Source organism: Moschus berezovskii, chromosome 26 (genome assembly GCF_049115385.1).
Source record: "Moschus berezovskii isolate FMDL1 chromosome 26, NW_MosBer_1.0, whole genome shotgun sequence".
NCBI classification, from domain to species: domain Eukaryota; kingdom Metazoa; phylum Chordata; class Mammalia; order Artiodactyla; family Moschidae; genus Moschus; species Moschus berezovskii.
This window is the reverse complement of record NC_142485.1, coordinates 29,531,272-29,543,574: the sequence shown is the minus strand read 5'-3', so window position 1 is coordinate 29,543,574 and position 12,303 is coordinate 29,531,272. Positions and strand designations below refer to the sequence as shown.

At 41.4% G+C, this 12,303-nt stretch overlaps 2 protein-coding genes across 30 annotated transcripts in view; one reads left to right on the top strand and one right to left on the bottom strand.

Annotated features, from left to right (window-relative positions):
* TLR3 (toll like receptor 3) overlaps nt 1-12,303 on the top strand; it is a 447,684-nt gene that overhangs the window by 158,649 nt on the left and 276,732 nt on the right. The window lies entirely within an intron of this gene.
* SORBS2 (sorbin and SH3 domain containing 2) overlaps nt 1-12,303 on the bottom strand; it is a 215,682-nt gene that overhangs the window by 132,897 nt on the left and 70,482 nt on the right. For 2 of the 11 annotated variants that reach the window (XM_088832573.1, XM_088832579.1), the window contains exon 3: nt 11,681-11,736. The exons of the other annotated variants lie outside the window; for them this stretch is intronic. The gene's annotated coding sequence lies outside the window, so the exon portion shown is untranslated. The remainder of the gene's footprint in view (nt 1-11,680; nt 11,737-12,303) is intronic. 11 annotated transcript variants of the gene reach the window in all.

Genomic DNA, 12,303 nt, shown 5'->3' with positions numbered 1-12,303 from the left:
CCATTTAAAGGTATATTGTATTTGGAGGCATGACTCTGGCCATAAAGGTGAGCACCGGAAATAACGCAGGTGCCTTCTTGCTGAAGGGGAGCGGCAACTTCACCAAGAACATGAAGAAAAGGACTCTTTTGCTCCATCTCCCTTAAGGAACTCTGAAAACAATTTTATGTTTTAGAGAATAAGACCAATTTAGTTGAAATACAGATCGTATAGAACATATTGAGTATGTTCCAATAAGCTGAAAGCTAAGCAACAGATGTTAACAGAGCAATCTATTTCTATGAGGATCGTGAGAAAATAATTATGAAGCTTTGCGGGAAGCCAGGAGGCAAAAAAGAAAAAAAGATCCAGGATACCAGTATCAGTGTATTCAAATATTCAGAAGGAGAGATGCTGATTCGCTTTAAGGACTACCAAGTTTTATTCCATTTCACCTCCTTAGGATAATTTCCAGTGTTTGTTAAGGCATACGGAATCTGGAGGCTCAAGGTAGAAAGTGTGTCTTAATCACACTAGAAATTCCATAGCTTTGGGGAGTTTAGTAATGCTTCTTTTTTAAGCATGCATCTTTCTAGTTCAGTGATCTCTGGAGCTGAGGGAGAAGCAGTAGAGTTCACAATCACAGAGCAGGGCATTGACCTTGCTTCCGTGACTGTAAAGGCCCTGGGTTCACAAGGAGTGGGGAGAGAGTACAGTACCTGAATCCAGGGACTCCAGCTGTATTGAGACCTCATATTTTTAATCACTTTACTTACTTTAAACTTGTCTTGTATGCTACATACACAAAGGGCAAATACCCAAAAAGTAAGAATTTTCAGTGTTTCTAGCGTTTATATGTTAGCAAATTACTTAAATATTCCAGGTGGTTTCACTCCTCCATGCTAAAGGCCAGTTTCTTTACAATTGGAGAGCAGGAAGCAGTTTTGAGGCTGCAAGTTATCTTTCGTTGTTTCAGCTCCCAAATTAATGATCCAAGAAGCTTTGTATTAAAAAAAAATCTTGGGGGAAAAAATCTTGGGCTTCTTGACTTACATATAGGCATCTGACTATTTTTGAGGATGCTTGGATGTTTTAAAAGATTTTTAAAAAGATACCGTAAATTTAGATCTTAAACTGTGCTGGGACCACTTTGGTGTGTTTTTCTTGACTACTTGGGGGTATTTTTTCATGCACAGAAAGTGAAAGAGGAACGAGCAGCTAGTTAATGGTCTTCTTGGCTTCCAGAAGGAGCTAGTTATCCTTCAACAGCAAATGTTTGCTGGAGTGCTGTCATATTTGCAGAACTGACCTAAGTTTCCTCATATAGCATCCAGCGATCAGATCCATGCTTTGAGATATCAGGTAGGGGTACCTAACCTAACTCCTCTGCTTCTCCTCACCATCATTTGCACTGTTGCCAGAGGCTCTTCCTAAAACCCAGCCCAATTATGCCACTCCTCCTGAAGCTTCTCAGGGCTCTGGTTGTCCAAGGTCAACTTCTAACAATTTAGTGTGACCATAAGGCCATCCCCTGATCTGATGCCATCCTCTGTTTCCAGCCTCCTCTTCCACCACAGCCCTCACTTCAGCCGTGTCTGCCTGTTCTTTCAAAAAGTTTTCCACCATGGATGGTTATGCTGCTTTCCCCATCTGGGTATAGAATTTCCTTTTGGAAATCTCTTGGTTTCCTCAAACTTCACCCATTCTTCAAGGCTTCTGTCTCCCTAATTAGTTACTCTTTTTGTGCTTTTAAAGGTGTTTTTAATCTATTCAAATCCTGTAACATACAATTTATTTCCCCCCGGTCAGGAAATGGCTACCCACTCCAGTGGTCTTGCCTGGGAAATCACATGGACAGAGAAGCCTGGTGGGGCTATGGTCCATGGAGTCGCAAAGAGTCAGACTCGACTTAGTGACTAAAACAACAAAAACCACCACAAATAAACAGTGAAAAGTAGTCTCTGAAATCATGCGTGTGTTCCTCATAGGCTCCAACACAGAAAGAGGCTCTGAAACCAAGTTGTTCATATGTCTGTTGCACTGACTGTCATGATTCTTTTTGTATGTTCTCAAAACACACTCCTCTGGCAATACTGGTATGCTTACCTATTTCCTGTCTGTCTGTTTCATTGACTATAATACACATGAGATTAAGGCTAACTTCTTTATCACCGTTTATCTCACATTCCATCTAGTTCAGCATCCTGTGCATCTTATGTGCCTAGTAAGTTTTTAAAAAGGTGAATCACATATAAGATTGTTGCCGGTTTGTATTTTAACGGAGAGTTTTTAAGTAATTACAGTAAATCTTTGACTAGTTCCTTAAAAAGATTTAGACATCTATTTTTGAGCATTTCTCCTGTTAATATTTACAATGAACTTCAGTTTTCTATGGGTCAGCAGCTATAAACCATCACAGCCTGCTCACATCCAGTAGTTACAAAAGCATGGAAATTATCCTTCAAAAAAAGCACCATGCTGCAGAGATTCTAGTTTGGAATTATTACCACTGGTGCTGAATAGTCAAGCTAATCACTTGTATTCAAAGGAGAAGCTGCATTTGATAAAGTTTTTAAATGTGCGTTTCTGACACCTACCATGTAGAATTCTATTCCAGAGGATCAAACAAAATGTGGCATCTTAATATACTTTCTAGCAGAGCTTCTCTGAGGAAGTTACTTAGTCCCTTCAAGATTTGATGACCTATAAGCTTGTGAATGACAACTTTGAAGTTAGAGTCCTAAGAGGTAAATTAATAGACATTCTGTGTCTGGATATAGCATTGATCATTAAATATTAGCTATTGTTATGTTTATTATTCTTGCTATTGTTCATAGAGTTCTTGTAACTATTGCTATTAATTTCAGGATCATTATTTCTGTTATTTTAATTTCATTTTGGCAAAGTATCATTTTAATCTTTTGATTCATTTTCCTATCTCTAGTCTTCCCTCTGACCTCTCTGAGTCTCTCTCTCTCTTTTGGTTTGATGGTGCAGTGTTGCACAGTTTATCTTTTGACAGGACCAGTGACTTCATATTATCTATTTATACATTCCAAATCAAGCCTGGCACAATATGTTCCCATCCTAATCTTCAAGATGTTCTATTCTATTTCCCTTCTCATGTTCTGTTCTTTAGCCAAACTGGACTTTCTGCTGTTCCTTTTTATACTCATTTTATGTTTCAGCCTTCATATGAGTTTAATTGGCACATTTTAACTGGGCACCTCCCATGTGTCAGGCATAGTTCTGGGTCTCAGGGGTGCCCCGATCATCAAAACCCATCCCTGTCTCCCAGGAATGCATGACTGGTGTGGTGAGGCAAATACGATTTTGAACCACCTTTTATGATATCTTTCCTTAATTGGCATTACTCCTAATCACTCTTGAAATCACACTTATTCTCGGAGGTCCACTGAAAAGTTGCCTGCTGTGTATATGACAGAAATTGCCCTCTTCATTTAAGTGAGTATAATTCCTTGTCTGTACCATTTCATCTTGTCTTATTTTCTGTTATCTGTGTTTATGTTTTCTTGAGGGCAAGGACCATGCTTTATTCATTTTTGTGTTCTTCGTTGTCCCTTATACATATTAGGCTTTCAGTTAATACTGGTTGAATATCAAATGAACGTATCAGTAGAATTTTATTTTAAATATAAAAATACCCAAAGTCTTCATGGATTATTCTTTATCGCTCTACCCCAAAGATACTTCATCTAAAGAAGCTTTGTTGTTCATTCATTAAGTCGTGTCTGACTCTTTGCGACCTCATGGACTACCGCACGCCAGGCTCCTCTGTTCCCCACTATCTCCTGGAGTTTGCTCAAACTCTTGTCCATTGAGTTGGTGATCCTATCTAACCATCTCATCCTCTGCCGCCCGCTTCTCCTTTTGCCTTCAGTCTTTCCTAGCATCAGGGTCTTTTCCAGTCAGTTAGCTCTTCACATCACGTGGCCAAAGTATTAGAGCTTCAGCTTCAGCGTCAATCCTTCCAATGAATATTCAGGGATGCTTTTCTTTAGGATTGACTGACTTGATCTTGCAGTCAAAGGGACTCTCAGGAGTCCTCTCCACACCATAATTCAAAAGCATCCATTGTTTGGTGCTCAGCCTTCTTTAATGGTGCAATTCTCACATTTGTACATGACTCTTGGAAAAACCATGTGTGTGTGCTCAGTCAGACTCTTTGTGGCCCCATGGACTAGCCCACCAAGCTCCTCTGCCCATGGAATTTTCCAGGCAAGAATACTGGAGTGGGTTGCCATTTCCTACTTCTGGGAATCTTCTCAACCCAGGGATCGAACCCTCATCTCCTGCATTAGCAGGAAGGTTCCCTACCACTGAGCCACTGAGCTACCAGGGAAACCCATACATATATATACCCACACACATTTTACTGGACTAGATGTAGGTTAAGCAAATAAGGAGATTGATTGCCCTTTTTTTTGATGTTCTTTTCTTATCCGTTTGTTCTACAAGTGTATATGTATTCACATATTAAAAATTTTTGGAAACAGTTGTAAGATAAATAGAAAGACACAAATATAAAGATAAATATAGTTTGGGATCCTGGAGATGGACCAGGGCTTTCAGAAATAGAAGTAGTAGAAATGTGTCTGGGAGGAAGGTCTGTTTTTAGCACATTTGGGCACACGTCTTTAAATATGAGACACACTTCTGGAAAGAACACGGGGTCCTGTGAGTGAAGTATTGGGTTGCCTTGTTTTATATTTACTTGAGGCTCTTCTAGAGAACCAACAAAAGTGGGAAGGGAAAGCAAAACCACACAGTTCTGTGAGACATTAAGTGTGCTTCTCACAGATCCGGATCCCCGAACAGATGCCCCCACAAAAGCAGCAGCGTCTGGAAGCCTGCGCACACATCACACATTCCTCCCTTCAGACTCCCGGGCGTCATCTCCATGGTGACTAAATGAGTTATTCACTTCAGTCAACCCTGACGTGATGGAAATAGCTTCATCGGGGCAAATTCTCTTCCCCTCTGAAAAGCCGACAGATTTACTGAGGAACTTGCTCAGTTTGCATCAGTGCTCCTGTAGCTTTGATGGGCACAATTACACCATCACAGCTAACAGAATAGGTGTGTCAGAGCCAACATGTTGTGTTAATCACAACATGTTCTAACTGTTGTGTTAACATGTCGTGTTAATTATTACACTGACCCTGTAATAATGCTCACAGACAAGAGGAAGTTAGGAGGATTTTAATAAATTCAGTAACTGACTATTATACTCTTGTATGGGGCATCTAAACGAACCAAATCTTGTTTATTTCAATTCTTTTTATTTTTTTAAAGTTAATAAAAAATTAATGATTCTGTTAACAGATTACCGAATTAAGCCTTTTATGGGATCATACCTACATTCAGAAAGAAAAGCCTGAAGAGATTCATTTCATTTAAATAAGCTCCTTTAACTAAATGTGTTCATTAGGACACAGGCTTATCTATCATGGTTATTAAACCGTTATGCAACAATAAAACTTGATTTCCCAAATAATGCCCCATAATTAGGCTTGTTTTATTTTGATAAAACCAGTTTGCTATACCTTTTAAGATAAAGCAAGGGGAATAGCTTGTTCAGGAAAAATAATTAAACAGAAATAAAACACCTCAATCCCTGTTTTGAATTACTGGTTAATATTCATTCCTGGGCTTTCCGGGTGGTGCAAGTGGTAAAGAACCTGCTTGCCAATGCAGGAGATGTAAGATATGCAGGTTTGATCCCTGGGCTGGGAAGATCCCCTGAAGCAGGGCATGGCAACACCCTCCAGTATTCTTGCTTGGAGAATCCCATGAAGAGTCGGACATGACTGAGCGACTGAGCTGAACTGATGTCATTTAGTGTATTTGAATGCCATTATTATTATTAATGGGTGTATTGTTGTCAGTTGTATGGAAGGACCATACTTACTGGACCATGGTTGTTTCCAATGTTGCGCCATAGTAACCAATGCTGTGTTGAACATTCTGGATTATTCTCTTAGTGTCACAGCCATGTTGACCATGTTGACTAAAGCTCCAAATCCTATTAAAACCTGCCACTGCTCAGTCCTCCCCCCACAAAAAAAGAGAATCCCATGGACAGAGGAACCCGGCGGTCTCCATATAGTCACAAAGAGTCGGACACAACTGAATTGACTTAGCACTCACACATTCATTCTTGAATCTGCTCCAGACAGGTTTTACGCTTACTTTGGTGACTAACTCTCATGGAAATATGATTTGATTTTAAGATTAAACACATCCTAACGGTACAATCCTTGACTAAGGGTTCCAGTATTAAAAAGCACTTGAAATATACATGGTCAATGTTTTCAAATTAGTTTGAGTTTTAGTAAACCTAAGGAGAATAGCTTTTCTGGACATTATTTAAATGTTCAAAAAAAGATTTTTATTCCAAAAACAAAGTGTTTTAAGTTTTGGGACTGTGGGTTTATCCAGTCAGTCCAAGAATAGGACTCAGATAAGGTTCTGTCTTCCTTAATGGGGACTGGAAGATCTATCATAGTGCCAGGGGCTGCATTCCATAGGAAAGCCCACTGGATGGTGTATGGAAAGAATGTGGCTGCAAACGGATGCTTTCAAGCTCTGGTTCTACCATCTGTCACCTAGGCAAATGTTTTCACCTGCTGTGGCTGAGAAGAGCCCTTGGCTTGCCAAATAAAACTGTATTTGTGAATGGGGATCACTTGAAAATATCTTGATAAGGTCCTGTCTTTGCCATTCTGTCTAATTCTGGTCATTGTGATAAACCTCGTGTTCTAGGTAAATACTGGTGGTGCTTCTTTTACTGTAAGCATTCTTCTCTCTTCTCTGGCGATCGATAAGACTCTTTTTTGGTAAAGCAGCAAAACCACAGGGCTTTATTTCTAAATCTGGTTAACCAAACATCTCCCACCTCAACTCATCATCACAGAATAATGCACACTCACACTGGTTATTTTCATTCCAGGTTCTGAAGTTAATCACAATGATTCTCAGCTCAGGAAGAAAATGAATGAAGATGCATTTCGATTTGCTGGTCTCCTTTGAGACTGCACAGGTTTCTCTATTAAATAGAATTGTTAGTGTTGGGTTCCGTGGTTTGGAGATGGGTAGACTGATGCAAATCCCTGGCTGCTTGGGGAGGAGGCAGAGGTGATGACCATGCTCCCAACCTCATCTCCTTCATTCAAACCACGCTGGCCACACGTTAGAAGCCAAATACATGTTATGTGAGGGAGTAGGTGGGGAAATGAATGAAGTCAGCCCTCTGGTCTCTCCTTCCTCAGCTGTAGAATAAAAATGATTACATCTGTTTACCACCAATTATGTGAGAATTAGATAATATACATAAAGTGTTGAGCACAGGGTACTGCATATGATGAGAATTCTGTGACTGGTAATTGCTGATCTTCCTACACGGAGGTCATGTCTCTGATTCATAGAATTCATTTATTTCTTACTGTCCTGTGTTTTCTCAAGGGGCAAATTGTAAGTTCTACCAATATTAAATAAGTATAGTCATGATAAAGCTGCTTTTAAGTCTGTATGCTTGAAAAATGAAAAGACTCTAAGACGTTTCATTGACTTTCTACCCAGTTCTCTCTGGGCCAGCTGAGCAAATCTCTACTCTTTCAGAGGACTCCCCTCTAAGGGACTAGAGGCCGGATATTCTTCTGCCGTTTCCTTTGGACTTCTAGTTTCTGAATAAGAAAAGAGCAGAGCTAGATGCTTAGTGCTGCCTCCATCTGCCTAGTCCTTATGTTAAACTGATTCGAGGAGAACACCCCTCATATCAGGCCAGCTGATGGCCGTAGATCTGTAAGCACGTGGGTTACGAGTACTCAGGGTGCATTAATCCTACAAAATCATCCAATCTAAAGTTTGCCCAGATCCCTAGTTTGCAGCCCATGAAATACAAGGAATAATACAGATCTTTGGTCTCCTGGAGAAACACCCTATTACTCTTTCTCTTTTTCTACTTACTTGGTCTAACGATTCACATTCCAGGTGGTTCTGCCCAGTTTTAGAATTATCAAGATCTACTCTGTAGGAAAAAACCCCCATCACATTTCATGTACAGTATAACTTATCTAATTTATTTTAGGGAATGAGAAAAATCTAACATTCAGTGCAGAATTTTTGGCTCCTTTAACATTAAGAGAAAACTTTAGTTTTTATCATTGGGTTGTATTGTAATATATTTATTTATTATGTAACTCCTTGTGTCACTAATTAATTTACATTTTTCAAAAACATTTCATCAATGGAAAAATACTCTCAAGACAATGATGTAAAACTGAAGATGCAGACCAACACAGTGTAATTCCAATTTTGGATTTTAAAAAGGTCACTATGAAATTTTTTTAAGAACGGGAAAAATGTCTCCAAATGTTCATTTCATCATCTCTCGGATGGGTTGGATTTTTGTAAAAGTCATCTCTCATTTTTGAGAAGCACGTCTTCGTCCACTCAGGGGGACACTTCAGGATAGCCAAGAAACTTTAACACGTCGTATCTTAGCTCTTATGAACCTTCACAAATAAAGGAAACATATGTCTTTGATGAACTGTAATAGAATACTAATGACTCAGCATTTCTCACAAGTAGTCCTTGAGCGAGTCCCTTTTAAGTTCCTTCAAGAAAGGACAGAGATTCCTCTTGTGAACTGCTGCAGCCAGGTTGCAGTAGGCAGTTTACAGCTAGAATGCACAAATAATAGCTCAGCTCAGGGCCCTGCCCTTAGAAGTCACAGGCTGGAGGAGGTCCAGGCTTTAAATGCTGTCCTACTTTTGGAGCTGGACTCCCAGGCACCTGCCTGCCTGCTGGAACAGGTGAGCAAGTATCAACCATCTTGAAACCTGGAAGGGGCTTTATCCTGACTTAGTTGCAGTGTTTTACCCAGATTCCATCCTTATGGCTAAAATGTCATACAGATATATTTTTTAATTGATGTTATCTGCTTAGTGGATATTTTTCCTATCAAAATCACTAAACAGGTTATTCCCTTCTATTAAGCAACAAATGACTCATGCCACTCATTATTTTGTATCTTTTTCTTATGTGCAAGTATCCATATTCTTTAAAAGGCTGTTTTCAAAACCAAGTCCCATTGGTTAATTTAAATCCTTCCCTGAGGCAGGGAGAGAAGAAGAAAGGAAGAAATTATGACCTCACTGTAATGATGGACCAAGTCTTAATTAAAAGTTGAAGCAGCAGGAAAATAAAATAAGATAACTTCTTACTTCATCTCTGATACATAGAACTTACTTGGATACACAGTTTCATCTGGACAGATTCAAATACAGACTCTCCAATACTGCCCTCCTAATATGGGAGGAGCTGAAACTCAGAATAGAACATTTCTCCAAATGGAAAACAGCTCAGATGGTTAATGCAAATGAGGAATTTCAGTTGGCTTTGGACATAGCATAATGCAAAATTACCGTCTCACAAATCACTTTCTCCTGTATCTGCGTATCAAAATATTTATAAAATGTCTTGCATAATCATACCTAACTAAGCCTCTTGGTATTTACCTTTTCAGTAGGATTCTCTTTGTCTTTACACAGAATGTAATGACTAAACAGTGACTTTTAGAAAGGGGAATGTCTCTCTCATTCTGCTCCCATCTCCCTCTTTCCAGATATACTTTCAAATCAGTGTGCAGACAAAGGACTAAAAGTATCACACAGATTCTTATTTGTAGATCATGGATAATAAATTCCACAGCCTGATATCTATGCTCTGATATACGATCTGCTTTCTTGAAAAATATGCACATTTAAAACCCGATTTACAACTGAGGAAGTAAAAATTTTCCTTTTCGAAGTAATATATGAGTAGAAAATGGAAAGTTCAATGGAGATGGGTGATCTTATAAATTGTCTGCATAGGAATAAGTAACTCCAGGGCACTCTGCAGCCCTCTAAATTCAGAACAATCAAGGAGACGCATGAATTTTTAGGAAAACTCATTCCCTTGAAAGATAATCTCAGTGTTGTGTGTGGGTTGGAAGGGCATCAAAGTGTGACAGAAAGACTTTGAAAAAAGAACAATCTGTTACACGGATGGTCCTAGTATTTAGGAAGAAGTAAGCTGACTTTCACTTTTCACTTTCACACATTGGAGAAGAAAATGGCAACCCACTCCAGTGTTCTTGCCTGGAGAATCCCAGGGATGGGGGAGCCTGGTGGGCTTCCATCCATGGGGTCACACAGAGTCGGACACGACTGAAGTGACTTAGCAGCAGCAGCAAGCTGTGGGCTTAAAGTTCACTCAGACCAAAGCTCCCAAGTAATGGTGAGGTGGTGAGTCCTCCGGGCTCTGATCTCACTCAGGAATCACCTGGACCAGGTGGGCCTGTCCTGCCAGTGAGACACTGGACCACGGCCCTCTGTGCTCCCCGTGGAGCAGGCCAGTTGCACAGATGTGGGAGGGAGTGAGTGCTGAGTCTGGGACTGAAGGGTCACCAGCCGGTGATCCACACTTGAAAGATTACTTCTTGCTCGGACATGACCCAGTGCCCAGGAGTGGTGATCCTAGAGTGACCTGGGTCCCCAAAACAATATGGTGAAGTCCTAATCCTGGTACCTACGCAGGTGACCTCACCTGGAAACAGGCTCTTTGCAGATGAGGATTAAGGACATCAGTGGCTGGTGTCCTTAATAAGGACAGAGATTGAGAGAGAGACAGACACACAAGAAAAAGGAACACCTCCATGTGACAGCAAAAGGAGAGACTGGAGCGATGCCGCCACCGGCTAAGGGATGCCAAGCATTTCTGGCCACCACCTGGAGCAAGCAAAAGGTCCAGAGGGGTTCTTCTCTAGAGCCTTCAGGGGCAGAGTGACCCTGCCGACCCCTTGACATCCAGTGGTGGCACCTTGCTGTCCTGTCCACTCTCGGAGCCCAGTGGAAAGCCAGGGAGAATTCACTGGTAGGTGGCTTGGAGGGCCTTAGATGTCCTGCTCTCAGGGGTGTGCATGGTGGTCAGGGCATTCCCGTGCCCTGAAAAGTGTCCGTGAGCAAGAGGCATCCTCTCGCTATAACGAGTAGGACCGTGTGGGCTTGGCTGTAACTGAGAAGCACCAAGGCAGGAGATATTTAGGACAAGGATGGGGCCTGACTGGAGAAGGAAGTGGCAGTATTCTGCCTGGAAAATCCCGTGGACAGAGGAGCCTAGCAGGCTACAGTCCATGGGGTCGCAAAGCTGGACATGACTGAGCAACTAAGCACAAACGCAAAACACATGGGGCCCGATTAGTTTCCTCTTTAGGACAAGGATGGGGCCTGATTATAGTTTCCTCACAGCATTCCTAAGATTCCTTGTCCCTCACCCCCACCCCGCCTCACCCCTACCCAGCACAATATCCTGCTGAGAAATAAGGCAGAGTCAAGAATTCCAGAACCATCACTCTGGCCTCCCCCCTACCCTCCAACTTCCTCTGATTTCCCCACTGGCCTCCTTTACATCAATCAGCTTAAACCAAGGGTATCTCTGAAGAATCTCAGCAGAAACTCTGCTGGGACACGAGAGGAATGACCATCAGGAGAGGGCGGAGCAGCCTCAAAGCCTCTGGTGCCCATCCTTTCACTTCCCTGGGAAATCTTCTTGTTAAAACACACGCACAGACTTTCCTCCCGGCCTTGTCAGCCCCACGCCCGGGCAGCCGCAGTTCCCCATGAGCACAGCGTACCTTCTGAAGAAATGCACCCAGATCAGAATGGTATATGAGTCTGTCCTATTCTGGCTCTAGAAAAGAAACGTTACAATAAATAGGTGGGTGGGATCAGCTCGGTGATCTTGAAAGCAACCAAAATAACAATGAAATCAAGCTCAGGAAAGCTTAACTTTATCGTTGTATTGTGTATACCCTTCTTCCTTGACCAAGTTTGATACCTTGTTCTCGAGAAACAATAGGAAAGGAAATATTTGGGCCAACACCTGTCGTTATTTTTAGTTTGTGACACACCTCAGCTAGTCGCCAGATCTACATGGAATAGGCTTGATCCGGGCTGTTTAACCCATGGTGGTCTCAGGTCGGGGTGAAGCAGGCAACGTGACTTTGGCAGCCCTGACTTGTTTTGCTGATCCATTTCCGCGTTCCTCACCCCATTTATTTAAAACAAACTTTCTCTAACAAAGCTTCATTTCACCGATGAGTATTTTAATAGAATGGAAGTATGCAGGAGAGCAAGGACTATAGTGTCAATATATCTTGTATCCACCATTCCCATATCTTCTTCGCTCTTCCAGAGTCTTTTCCAAATCTGCATGGAGTAGGATAGGAGAGGTGGGAGGCATAAAGAGTATAAGGGA